At 37.2% G+C, this 13,276-nt stretch overlaps 1 protein-coding gene across 1 annotated transcript in view; it reads left to right on the top strand.

The window, feature by feature from the left end:
- Positions 1-13,276, top strand: part of LOC124533708 (mediator of RNA polymerase II transcription subunit 13) — a 58,860-nt gene that overhangs the window by 24,893 nt on the left and 20,691 nt on the right. The window lies entirely within an intron of this gene.

Raw genomic sequence — 13,276 nt, 5'->3', positions numbered from 1 at the left:
ATTCTGTAATAATAAAGTGTATTAATATACTTTCATTAAAAAAAAAAGTTTTCTCTGAAGTGTAAACAGTTCTGATAAGTGAAGTTACGAAGAACCCATTTGAAGTCTTTAATTGTAAATGTGTTTGTCCATCCTGTTCATTAAACTTACCGTTGGTACATATTTTTGCAGACCAGTCTGGGTATATAACAGTATATATTAAAACGTAATAGTAATGCTTTGTATAAATGTGTTTCAGTTTGAACGTTTCATTTGAATGAGGTATTGTGTAATAACAGACATACGAGGACATAGGTATCAGGTCCCGACATCTTGATCCTGTGGTCGGAGGCGCTGACGTCGAAATGAGTGATTTATTTTTGTTATAGATCACGTATCCGTAGACGTAGACTTACCGTTAGGTATTTAAATATAGCAACTTTACCTTGTACCTTTATTCTGATCTGAGCCTTATATCGCCGGCGTTATAATAAATAACATTTTGTTACTGATAATAATCGTGTATTCAAAGTAATTGCACAGACATCGTGCTGAGAGATCACACATCTCATTCATGAATATGGAATCCCGATCACGTGATTCATTTGTATAATGAACGTGAATTTTCCTCGGTTAGTGTGTCATTAGCTAGCTGTTCGATTCAGCAATGGTTCATCGGTATTACCGTAATGACAACGATTAAATATGATTACATGTGACGAGACACGTACTTCAGCTCCGTACGGTGGTAAGAAATACTTATACGTAATGCGATGATAGCCTTTGTGTGGGTACGAGGGAGATGACAGTAGAATGTGGCGGTATTATTGATCTGTATTCCGGATATAAGGATGTATAATGTATATATAATCTGAGTTTTATCCCTTGCGACTAAATAAGTTTTGAGTGTTTTATAGTCGACGTTACCTAAGTGGTGCTATTTATTTTAAATCAATAATCGCTACAAACTTTTTACTTTTGTCAATTTTTCGCAATAATTTCAAACGGCCTCATATTAACCTTTCAAACATGGCCATATTGATATCAACATATGTTTTGTGGTATATGGGTCTAGTACATTATATTGATCAAGTTTTTCCACATCAAGGCGATTTTAACCACATCATCGTGACGTCGAGACCAAATTGATACCTGTCCCAATATATCCATTATAACACTGGCTCATTAAAACTCAGTTCTAACTCATTAATAAAAAAAATACTTTTTTTAGGTACCATTGAGTATGTAACACATAACTAGCCATCACTGACCAAAAATCAAAAAAAATGTGTCAATCTATACATAAAACCCAAATGTTTTTCGAAATAAACGTGATAATGAAAATAACTTTTAGTAACATTTATAAATGTAATAAAGTAATCACGATCATAATAATATAAGGTCGATAAAACAGTTATTTAACTATGAGAGCTACGGTTAAATCTCCGGACGATAACCGCTGAACACATACGCCGGTAATAAATTAAATCCAATTTTCTGCGTGATGGATTAAATTGAGTGCATTCATATTTTAAGGGAGCTAGCCATTTCGTTTGCTCTCTATGGGGGGAACAAAGAGGCGAATACTTTTTTTTTCATATATATCTAAGGATTTATGTGTCGGAATATTATTTAGATTATTTCTTATGTTATTTTATTATTACTGAGCGCTTAATCATTTAATACGCTATTTTGAATTGTCGTATATGCTATACAAATTTTACTGATGAAATATTTTTATAAAATAGTTGCTTTTTCCGGTCATTATATACTTAATTGAAAACTGAACCATAATGCTCGCAAATCTTTCGCTTAATCAATCCAAGCTACTTCCTTGGATGACATGTTCAATGTTTTAGATTTGTTTTTTTTTTTTTTGTGAAGTAGTTTTTTCCATGATGCAAAATTAAGGCTATTCTCGTAGTAACGCGACGGCTGATCGAACTCGTCTGTGCGGTGGTGCGGTGAAGCGGTGGTACGTGGGCGGCGGGCAGCGCAAATGTCAGGACCACCCCGCGCCCACTCCGGCCCTCTGGAATAGCTAACGAAATTGATAAAGGTCGACTTCTAGGCGAGAGGTCTATTGACAAGTATGCAATGTTATACTGTGACAATTACTTCTGTTGCATATCTATGTAACAAATTATGCGAATTTTATAATAGCTTCTAGTAATAATTGCTTTATACTTCGATGAAATATCAAAATCCGCAGTACGACAATGGGTGTTGGGAAGTTATCTCAAATAGGCGAGATCATAAATTTATAGAGACCGTTAAAACATTCTTCTTATTGTATATTACTGCATTTTCATCCCTATTATTTTTTAATAGCTTCAATCTTCGCCATTTTTAACCCTCTGCAATTGTCTGATAGCACTCTTATGTAATAAGATCAATAACTATAAATATTAATCTCAATGATACTTAATTAAATATATTAAATTTTATTTGCATTCGATGGCAAGTTGATATAAAATGCAACGCTGAAAAGCATTCCTGAAACAGCGTGGGCCGTAACGCAGGCTACAAGTGCACCTTCACGCCCACTGCGCCATGTAAAGCTACGCGCATATTATCGATGTAAACACAGCCGCTATAGAACAGTGCAAGGGTCGTGGAAGTGCGATACGCGACTCGACGGTCGTATTGATCGCATGACTTAATGAGTACAATTCCTATTTTTTTTGTCTGTCAGTCTGTTTGTTCCGGCTATTCTCTGGAACGGCTTGGATTTTGGCGAGATTATTCACTAGCAACAAGCTAATGCAATAAGGAGTAATTTAGGCTACAACAATAACATTTTTCTTAATTCAAACGCGTACGCAGTCGCGGGCTCAGCTAGTCATAAATATAATTCTGACAGAATTCAGATATCAAATTCATATAAAATATTACAACGGTATGGAAATCGTGAGTAGTATTTATAATTTTGGTTCATAGGAAACATTAATTTGAAGCCGCGTAGCCGGTTTTAATAGTATCTCATGTTCTAAGGCGACTATTGTATAAGGGTGGGTACATAACGCTATTATCGCATAGGTAGGTATGTATATTACGTTTGTAGTTTATAATATACAATGCGTTCACCCAGCGTTAATATAAACTTGCTTCTAGAGCACCCTTGCCCGCGGCCAGGCTCGATCCGCTTATGTTACGGTCTGCTGAGTGCTGTCATTAATCATTCACTTTCGTGTCCTGGAACCGTGCCTGTGTGTCGTGTGTACTCGCTGAAAACTTTATCGACTCGACCGGCTTTTGTTACTTATACAAGATTAACTTGTGTATAACAGTAGGTAATGCTACGTTTGCCATATATCCAACAGTTTAGTAGTAAATATTAGTAAAATTTGCTCACAACGCGCCAGATTTTCTACCGCATAGCAACGATGTTTCGTTTTGGTTTTTTTATTTAGAACTGTAGAGCGAATTCGGTAATAAATATGACGGAGACCGACGTTTCTTTGTAAGTTTTCCTTTCGTTATTTGTATCATTACTTATTTGATCGTTATTTTTCTTAGGTATATCTATAGTAATTATAAAATTAACTTTAATTCAGTGATATTTTATCAGTACCAGTATTTAGGATAACAGCAATGAACACAGTAATATTATAGCCAGAATGGTATCGTTTGATATAAGCTATAAGCAATAAAACAGGCTTGTTTGGGCGGCGCGGTGAGCGGGCGGGGGCTAGGGCGGTGACTGAGAGGCGCGGACGCGGGCGCGAGTGCGTATGCCATATCGATCCATATGCCCTTACCCGTGAGCCGTTTTCCGCGGTGACCACGTGCCTCGTGACCTTCGTGCTGATGAGTTGTTAATAGATGGCACCCTAAATACTCGGAGTAACACAAATATTATTCTCAACTTCATTAATAGTAAAAATACAAAAACATTCGAAATTAATTTTAAGTAGCTTGCTTATCAGACAATAAGAGATTGTGAGAGTAAAACTCTAAATGATAATGACGCTACAGATAAACGTCGTTGCTTCAGAACGATTTCCCGAAGATAAAAATCGTTCGTGCGCCCGTACTAAATTTAGCGTCGTCATAAATGTATTGATGCGCGCCGCGGCATCATAACCGCGGCATACAAACGATGGTGGCGCGCGATAAATTAGGTGCGAAGTGGCGCGAAGACGGCGATAAGTGGCACCTACCGGCGCGTCCCGCTCGACTCTCGCCGCCACCGCCGCACGCCACCGCACGCCGCACCATGATCGATACTCCCCGCCGGCCGTCACCGTCCGCATTCGTAAGCTACCTACTGCATCCACCCTGTAAAAACTCGCCATGTATGAAACTGGCTTTACAGACGGAAGATAGAGACACAGACTGAAATAAATCAATTGCTAATATTGTAAAATAATAGTGAAAATGTATTCTTACTATTAAGAAATATTACGATAAAAAATTTGGAAGCGGTTGTATTGACCACATCTGCAATGATACGTTCCGCGTGAAACAAATGATAAAAAAGACAACTTAATCACTTCGATTCACACGAGCTGGATTACAAATTCTATGAAATTTTCCACTTACAGACACTTCTTATCTTGATTACTACAGAGATATAAATTATCAGTTTCAATTTCGACATTTACTCGCTTTTTAACTTTTTGTTATTTATGAAATATTTTCAAAACAACTTTATTCACGTGTATTCAAGTTTGAAAAATCAAATAGCAAACGTAGATGATTAGGATTAATAACAACACGTATTGGTCTAATAATTAATTTCTTGTTTATTTAAAAAAAGCCATTTTTCCTCCCCCAATTAAGGTCTATACGTCGTTTTGCGATTGAAGTTACATACGAAGCAATCGCCTAAACCTGTAATGAGTGTACGATCCCCCTAATCCATAGTAATACCGGAATATGTCTAGACGGTGTAACTTTGCCACTTATTAGACGATTAATCTAGATCCTGCTCGTATTGTGTATCATGTACTACGCCAATACGACAATAAACACACACGCAAAGGCATCCTATCCTTTAAAGGAGAGTATTTCTATTGGAGCCTATTCCAAAACGATGGATGAATTAAGTCTCGGTCAAATGGATTAATAACACAAATGAAGCTCATAAAAACGGATTTTCCAAAATTGAATTTGCGTTCCTCAGATCAAATCCTGTCATTCTAACAACTGAGCCATCTCAATTCTAATGATAATTACATTGGGATTATATAAAAAAATATTAAGCTCTCAATCATCATTCCCAAAAAAACGACCTTATATAAACGAGTTGTTGCCGTTATGATTAACATCCGGATTATATGAATCCTATATACTGGTTGTGTCCGCGAACTGGTGTTTCAGGTCACGGTCAACATCTGTACTTATTTTAGGATTTTATAAACCTAATTTCATTATCAGGGCATTTCGTTTTAGTGTAGTCATCGATAGGAGTTTGTGTATCATTTTTGTGTTTGTTATTATTAAGTTAACGTTTTAGGTTATCAGATTCATTGTATATCTACCGATAAATATATGAAATTTAAATTTAAATTTTTTATACGCTCTTTGGTCGTATACCATTTGACGCTCACTGATTAGTTTCGTAGCCTGTGAAAGTGCTGCTGTCTTACTAATGAGGGGCTAAGGCACCCTCTCCCTTCGAGATTTGGGTCTCATTTTATCACAATGATCCAAATGTGAACTAAATTAACTCATGAAAGTTTCTCTATGATATTTTATTTACCGCACTAGCTTAAGATGAATTATAAACAAATTAAGCTCGTGAAAATTTATTGGTGCTTGCCCAGGTAAAACCACTGGGCTATCACAGCTTAAATTCACAGACGCACCTTATTTCAATCCACGTTATAGTTATGCGAACGTATTTATAGTAATTTAAATCAGCTCGCATCTATCGCAGCGTACCGAAATATTAGGTTTTACTTTCTTGAGTCGACGGCCTGGACCGACTGGTTTCATAACTTGTTCCACCGGGCTTGCCCGCGGTCAGTACGACACCTGATCCTCGCTGCACATGTCCCCATACTTGTAAACGTATTATGTAGACAGATGTTCGAGGACCGCTTAGGGTGCGAGCCGAGGAAGCCATGCCTGCCAATTTTCCACAGTGAATCCATTTGTAACATAACGAAATTACTAATACAGGTTCAAATATTGATTTTGTACGATTTTATATCAACTCCGCAAATCAACCGTTTCGATTTCTTGTTCTCGAATTCCTAGACCAATTAAATGACCGACGATAAAACGAATGGCGTGCGCGTGTGTCGACCGATCGTTCGGATGCCTTTCTAAGGGCTCTTATCGTGTGTTACATATAAAGAAATGTAACTTACCGGATCCTTTGAATATTGGATCATGTACGTCATTGAAACAAATCATTATCTAAATGTAACTTGACAAATGTCTTAACAAGTGAAAAAGATTTTATGATTAAAGGCTCAAATCGTCTATTATTCCCGTAAGAAAGCATTTTCCATTATATGCTGTGCATGTATGCTATGGTAGTTGAAATATTTGAGGCCGTCGCAGGCGGTCGGGGCGCAGTCGTTGACCCACGGCGTGCCCACTCCGCGTCTATGCACGCTACGCCCTCAGACACGCATCCGAACCGAACCAAGATACGTGCACTAATCTCTATATATCCTTTTCAATTTTATCTCAGAATTATGACAGTGAGCAATCTCTTATTAGGGGCACAACTGTTTGAGAATTTTTTAATACTTCAATTATTATCTTCCGCGTATGTCGGCGTTTCATGTTATCTATCCAATGTTTCACTCAAGTGAGGTAATGTTAGTGTATTGAGTGCGTTATCTAATTCAAATATTATCTCATCCGATATATTTTGTACAGATAATGCAGCGTCCGCGAAGCGCTTCTCTTGTAGACCATAAATTCTTAACAAATTGTACGCGAGATGTAAAGTATCGGCAATAAAATAAACGTCTACGTTAAGGGAATACCAACAAACGATTATTATTAGCTCTTTACCAAACAATCTCGCTCGTATGCTCCGTTGTTCAACTATTTATTTTAAGAGAATGAACTTAATAAGAGTTTGGATATACATATTTCACTTTCATATTTTTCGAGTATGAAAATAATTATACAGTTTGCTTTGATTTGAAAGTAGATTATACGCCTATATACCCCGAGTACATGGCGTCGACCGCTGGGTTGAGTAATATATTTTTTTAAGATTTTCTGATAAGAAATTCTCAATAGCAGCTCTTGTCTTGTCTTGTCTTGTCTCTTAACCCTTATGGGTTTCGATATAGGATAGCATTATGAAAGCCTACACACGTAACTATAATGTGTCGTGTGTAAGATTGAGCAGGGTATTATTTTGTGAATAGTACTACTAGTAATACTAATAGTAATATTCCAAAATCAGCGAGGTAAGTCATCATCCTCGTCCTCAATCATGCAAACAGATACACCTATTAAAACATTTAGAACGTACAATTATTCATCACTCACGATGCCGGCTATTAATTTAACATTATTCCGCTTGGCCAAACAAATCAAAAAGTATGAAAACGGTCCGTTAGCTTATTAATTAGTTGGGAGGGCCGCAGACGGCGTGGGCTGAATGCGCAAGCGCAATATAAACTATAATTGGGAGTATCAACTCTTTTTGTTCTACATTTGAATCTAGAAAGTATCTCAATATAATTTATGACTAAAGATTTCAAATATAGTATATTTTATTGTATCATATCCTTAATGAAAACATAATTAATATGACTAAAGACACACAGCGTCAATGACTTGCAATGCAATAGTCCGAGGCGCCCACGATATCTTGCAAATATATCTTGTATTTATAGCTCGGCGTATTCGTTGTAGAAATACAATCATATCATACCAGCTTCTCAAATCGTCATCAGCGTTTGTAACTCTGAGAAATTAGGCGGAACGTCAGCGGGGCCGTGGGAAAGGCCCCTACGCAAACGTCTCTTTATATAACGGTGCTACTGTTACTTTTGAACATTACATTTTTGTTGACTTACTTTACGACGCATATTTTCTACGAAAACAAAATAAAATATTCAATGGTACATGTGCATAGCTCCCGAACCCTTCAGTGAATGCAAAATGAATTCGTGTTAGCTCCTAAGATTTTCCGCAAGGTTGATGAACGCCGCCCGCGTCCACCGCATTTGAAGTTTTATTATTAAACCACCGCAGTGACGCGTATTGACGGCCGCGCTCCCGATCGAGCTATTTATTGATGCGCGCGCGCAACGCCCCGCGGCTATCGATCGGTTTCCGATGTTGTTGCTCGTTTTAAGATACCTACTAATAATGCACTTACGGGAACGTGCGCTACTGTTTTATTTATATTATTAACGTACTTTCTTTTTGTTTATTAATAATTCCTAATAAGAATTATTAAAAATATTCTTCAGAGACATTTTTATGGTAGAACCTAGATCTGTCTGACATTTTAAATCTCTCTTTATTTATCAAAATAATATAAAATATCGCAAATAACTTATACTTAAAATAAAACCAAAAATTTCGAACGTTGCTTCTGATAAATATTCAAATTTGCACCTCGTTCGCGGTGTCTCGTTCTGTTTCGGTACACATGTTTTGTTCATAATGATTAGACGCGACGAGTGCGGGTTGCGCTACCCTTAGCCCTGAGAGCCGTGAGCTGAGACAAAGTGAGAGGGTGGGCCGTGCCGCAGCAGCTGCGTGACTCGCGCAGATGGCGAGCACCGCCGCCCCGACGATACTATCACCGCACTCGATCTATAGACATTGCGAGGCGTCTTGTGACGCGATATGAGATGTGCAAGACAATTGACTAAATAATTCAATACTTCTCGTCAATTTCCCATCACTTTCAACTTTAAATATGTATGTTTATAAAATTATTACTGTGTCGCACTGTACTTGGATAAAATATAAATAAATACATGATTAGGTTTCTAATTTCGTTAACACAAATTATACAAAAGCAGCAATCTCTTAGAATCCCCAAAAAAATAAATATTAGTGAAATTTCATATGGAATAATTTATAGTACAATAGATTTGCAGAATTCTATAACCTAAAAACCGATTAATAAAAAAGAGTTAGTAAAGTACAGTCGCAACGGGGTAGGCCCGATGCGGGCGCATCGGGTGACTTGCGGGCGGTCCGTGACGTCGGCGGGGCGACGCGCGTGTGACGTCACGCGCACGTGGGCGTGTGCGAGCGAGAGCACGACAGGCGACGGGAGGGACGAACCGGCCCGGCCTGCGGCAGAGGGCGCGCGCGAATTGACAGATTTCCACGCGCTCGATACAATCTTGAATCGCATTATCGGCGGCGATAGAATCAACCTACATTCTTGCAGTCCATGCGATGTTTTATATATATAGCAAACATTTTTTATTACTGCTACATTGAAATAATTTAATATTATTTAAAGATTTATTCATAAAAATATAATTCACTGAGTACTAAATTCTTTTTACAATAATTAAATAATTATTATTAAACAAAAATAATTTTAACGGGTCTCTCTGTATATTATTTCGAAACCCAAACAAAATGCGATAACAACTGCCGAAGCAAATGATTGGCGCTAGCGGCGATGTCGGTGGCGGTAACAATCGGGTGTAAACAAAGCGCGCGCATATCGCCACACCGACGCGGACACCCCGCGCCACCCCCGAGCTGTCACTCGATGTTTACTACCTCTATATCCCACCTTGCCAAAATCTATCGAAATATCCAAAGATTCACTCTTCCAATGCTTTCTATTTACTTGGTAATTGTTCCACTACGCATTAGTAAACATTTTAGTATTACCTATATTTACGTACTAATGTTTCATTTATTTAATAGTATTAAATATCTTGTAAGAATTACATAAATAAATTATAACTGTTCGTACCAGTGATACCTATACAATAACTTCATGTTCAATCAAGTCTTTTATTTATTACGAGCGAACCGCAGCTAAAGTTTTGGAAAATTCGTAGGTCAAGTTGAGTTTGAGTAACAATTAGTTAAACCCACGTAGAATTTATATTCGTGTACAAACAGATCGTAAATGTCGTAACCGTAACAATAGCGAAGTCGAGAACTTTGTACTTTTAATTAGATCCCAAATTTTTAACATTGTATGCCTGTTTGGTACATTAAGTTTGAAATATGGTTTTTATCCTCTGATGGAAAGTCTATATGTACTTGTAATATTATAGGGAAAAATGATTTAATGTATTTAATTTAATGTATTTATCATATTTATAATATTAAGTTGTTTTTAAATTATATATTTTTTTTAGTTTAGAATGATTTGCTTTCAAATTTCATAAGACTGTGGTCTTGTTTTGTTTCTACCTAGTTTTGTTTTACACTATTTGAAGTAAATTGTCTGGAATTAAATTAGAGAGGAAAAAATGTATTCCATTATAAGCATCGAAGTATTAGTAATACTGTTTACATTCGTAATTATTATAAAAATTATAATTTTATCAACATAAACTAGGTTATTGAATCAATCTATATATTAACATAGGATAAGTTTACCTTTAGAATATAAGTAAGAGAATTCGTTTAAGCATGTAACAAGACCGCCTCAACAGGTCCCCATATCCGTGGGGTGAGGTCGGTGGTGAGAGAGGCGTAACGCGTACACCGATCTCTGCATTGCTTACTATACACGCCTATATACATCTGCCCTAGTCAACATACAGCTCAATAATATTCATTTTAGGCTATAGTATTAAAATCTATACATAAATCAAACACAGCTATGATTGTGAAGCTCAACTGAAAAGTTAGACTTCAGTCTATTTTTTTTTACACGTCCTTTCAACATTTTCATTTCCTAATTTTATATTATTTAATCTTACTTGAACGTAATGTATATGTATTTGTTTACTTATATATTATATCGCGTGTGCTATTTAATATTTAATTTGCTCATTTATAAACGTCCTTTTTTTTTAATTACAGTATAACGATAATTTTGTAGACATATATCTGTCAAATTGCTACTATAAAAACAAGATTATTTATATACATTGTTTAATAAACCTTGGTTTTAAATTAAATAGTTTTTATGATGTAAAATTAAAATATATATATTCCATTGTATTCAACTTTAAGTGGTTTCGTTTGAGAGATAGTAAAATAGTATCGGAGATCGCAAACAAGTACCGCGTCTCGTGTCACACGATAATGTAAAGCTGTCACTGACTTCGATAAATCCTGACGCTCCACCAAGTACGGAATCGTTAAACGCTATATTTATTGCCCACACGATTAGTCCAACACAGTCCAATATATTCGCGGTAACTTGTTGCCGCTACGTGGATAGTTATTTCGTAAGTAGGAATGTTTTGAAGCGGGAAACGCAAGGTGATTCACTTTAGCAGAACATTCGATCAGATGTTTCCATCGAAACTCGTACTCTACGTATTTATTACAAAACATACATTTCAAGATTTGGTTTTTATTAAAATTCTCAAATGACTTTCCATCTTATAATTCGTGAGACCAAAATATCCATCAAATTCCCATTGAACTGAATGTGGAATTTGAATGGGTTGAGGGATTAATATTTAATCGTCTGCGATGCAATGACTCGGGTCTTCGGGAGTGATAATCGCATGGCAATTGTCGGTGGGAGTCGGTGAGCAGCGCGGCGGCGCGCGTCTGCTTCGCTATCGATCCCGGCCTAAGGTGCCGCGTACCGTGCCACCCGCGCCGTTACACCGCAAATATGCGACCTTGAACCCTTCACCAGCCTAATAATTGCATACCGACCGCTGCAACTCTTTATCTAATTGCATCCACGGCGCCAACTTCGTTATGAATATTCAGTTTTTTTTTTTTTTTAAATTGACTGTTTCTATTCCGTTACCATTTAAAAATATATTTTATAACATCATATGAAACAGAAGCGTATTGAATTTTATTATTTATTTTAACAGAAAAAGCAATGTTCTCATGGGAAATATCTAGCAATTAGTTTTAACCCAATCAACATAACAATACGATAACGTCTATAAACTGATAGTGAAATCCGTGGAGGCGCTATCGAGATCGCCCGCGACCCGGTCGGTCGTGACTCGCTCCGGTATCGCTGCTGTACGGTAAGCGAACCGTTCGACGGTTATGGCCTTGGAAGATACGATGAAGCCAACAGCCGGCGCGATAATGATTGCAGTATGTATGAAATAACTGCAACTCTCATGCTAGCGGTATCCGCGTGAGGTATCACTTAAGGAGTTACCTTTATAACTGGATTCTTGTTTTGCTCAATTCGCTATATTTTATTACACTTGAAAGAAATAACACGAGGATTTTATTGAGCGTTGTCTTTTTTTATCTCGGACTTGTATATACAAACTTTATTTACGCTCTCGTATTATTAATAATATATGTATAGCCGTCTGAAATAGTCCGTTGAATCATCAAACCAGTAAAATTATTCTTACTTGAGTTGGCGTTATTGTTGATACAATTATAATCTGTTTGTTTTTGCGGTGAAATATATTCTTGTTAATTTGTATTACGTTTAACGCTTTAGTTTAACATAATAACAAAGTGTCTGGTAAATAAAATCAATGAGAACATCGCCATAGATCCGTAATTAATTCATTTATAATGCTTATTCTGCGGAATACTGCTTTGTTACTTGACGCCCTTGAACACCTTGACGACATGCTCTCACGACTTTGTTTGGAACGAGATCATAATACCAACAGTTCGTATACGTCATGCGTCGAAATTCGAATTCCTGCGAAACAGTATATCAACGGTTAAGAAAAACGGATATCTATTAAAAACTAATACATAATTAAAGATTAAAACCGTCATCTATGTCAGCATGCGCTAGATACTGGAAAAACTAGTTCAGCCGCGGCGCGAGATGGCGCGCGCACCTGGAACACGAATGTCAAGGCTGCACGCTTGGAACCGCTCCAGCACGACGCGTGCACGCGCAAAAACTTATATCCTAAACATAACTTTTTACATATATAGAAATATGGCTTTTATCGTCAATTATTTACTCCCGCTAATGAAATTACCCTGCTTTTAAAATAATGTTCTATTTGAAATCGTATTTGTATCTATTTTATTACGAATAAATAAGGTGTAAAATTCAATGTCATTTATATTGTTGCCGGCCGCTATAGTAAGCATGTGTGTCGCGCGCGACAAACACAAGCACGTGCAGCGAGTGCTCTAGTGACGTCACAGGGGTCGCCCCCGCCCTGCCTCCCAGAGAGACAAGGATGGCGCGAGCCGGCGAGGCGGCAACAGCGCGCGGGCCGTTTTGTTTTCACATGGAACGCTA

Source organism: Vanessa cardui, chromosome 11 (genome assembly GCF_905220365.1).
Source record: "Vanessa cardui chromosome 11, ilVanCard2.1, whole genome shotgun sequence".
NCBI classification, from domain to species: Eukaryota; Metazoa; Arthropoda; class Insecta; order Lepidoptera; family Nymphalidae; genus Vanessa; species Vanessa cardui.
The sequence above is the reverse complement of the archived record's forward strand: the minus strand, read 5'-3'. Positions and strand labels throughout refer to the sequence as shown.